This window comes from Triticum dicoccoides, chromosome 5A (assembly GCF_002162155.2).
Source record: "Triticum dicoccoides isolate Atlit2015 ecotype Zavitan chromosome 5A, WEW_v2.0, whole genome shotgun sequence".
Taxonomy (NCBI): domain Eukaryota; kingdom Viridiplantae; phylum Streptophyta; class Magnoliopsida; order Poales; family Poaceae; genus Triticum; species Triticum dicoccoides.
In genome coordinates this window covers 436,119,213-436,120,841 of record NC_041388.1, presented here as the reverse complement: position 1 = coordinate 436,120,841, position 1,629 = coordinate 436,119,213, and positions in this window count along the sequence as shown.

The following is a 1,629-nucleotide window of genomic DNA, read 5'->3' as shown; positions in this document are numbered from 1 at the left end:
CTTCCTAATGTGTTGTTTTTTGCTGGAACCTGTATTTAATTTTGCTGGAACCGGGTAATTTTTTGCTACAATAGATTGACGGGAGTTCTCGCTGGTGAGTCGTTTTTGCTGCTACCGGTGTTCTACTTTGCTGGAACCGGGTAAATTTTTGCTGCAATCGATCCCCCAGAGTTCTTCCTAACGTGTTGTTTTGCTGGAATCGGGTAATTTTTTTGCTTCAACTGACAAATGGAGGATTTGTTGCTTTCGAAATTATTTTGCTGGGCACGATTGTGTAAGTCAACGACTGCCGCGACGCCGGTGGTGCTCCAACCATGGTGAAAGCGTTGGGACCCGCCATGCGCTGGAGCTGCAATGGCCTGGTTCGCGAGCTACAAATGCGACGTGTGGCGACGGACGAACTTCAGCAAAAGGGCTGGCAGGGGGTACGATGGTGGTGCTGCAACAAGCGGCGGCGCAAGGGAACGGGGTCCTGAAGCCTCGGTGACTCCCTGGAGATCAAAGGTGGGGTGGGGGAGGCTTCGAACCCTGGTGGTCTTGATGGAGAGAGCGAAACAAGTGGCCTGAGCATGAAGAAACTTCCGCTCAGCAAGCAGACTAGGGGCGTATGTGTTTCAGTTATGTTTTGTGGTGCTCAGACTTTTGGTTAGAATGGTTAAAGGATGAAAAATGTGGGTTGGAATGATGGATTTTTTTTTTCAGATGTGTGTGATGATGTTTTTGTGGTGTATGCGTTTTGTGGTGCTCAGACTTTTTCCAGATGTATGCAAAAACAAGCAGACTAGGGGTGTATGCATTTTAGTTATGTTTTGTGGTGCTTAGACTTTTGGTTAGAATGATGAAACGATGAAAAATGTGGGTTGGAATGATGGATTTTTTTCCAGATGTGTGTGATGATGTTTTGTGTTTGCCAGAACTAGGTGTGTTTGATGATGTTTATTCAGTTGTGTGATGATGTATTTTCATCATTGTATGAGTGAATTTTAATATAAAAAATGTGTTTGAGATTACTTTTGGGCTTTGCGTTAATCAGCTACATTGTTTTCCAAGTTTTAAAACATAAAACAAATCACAAAAACGTCTCATAGGAAGAGTTTTTAGATCCACATAACTGAAAAAACATCATCAAATGCATTCACGTTTTTCATCATTTTGACAAAAATCATCAAACTTATAAGCTCCATATGCTAGTCTACTTCGACAGCATAAAGATAGAAATATGAAAATGCACAGAAACACCATAGTGCATACATGCTCACAAAATGGCCATTATTTTTTATAATCCTCACAATCGGAGGCTTCATTTTTTTGCAGAAGTCGTACCGCGACTTGGGGCAAGTCGGTGACAGCGCCAAGTAAGATTGGACGTGGTTGAGGGGAGTTTTGGCCTTTTTAAGGGAGGTTGCATACGTGAAACAAGGCACTCCAGTCGATCACTTCCCGCGAACCACAACCACACAAACAGAACCCCTTTCCCGCACCCATGGCCTATAAATTCATTACCTCTGCTTCTGTCAAGGCATCAACAGGGGCAGATCGAGCCTAGCACTGGGCCCTGGGCCTGCTTCACCGCTACATTGTTCAGCGGTGCAAAAAATACTACAATCAACAAAGGAATATATCCACACG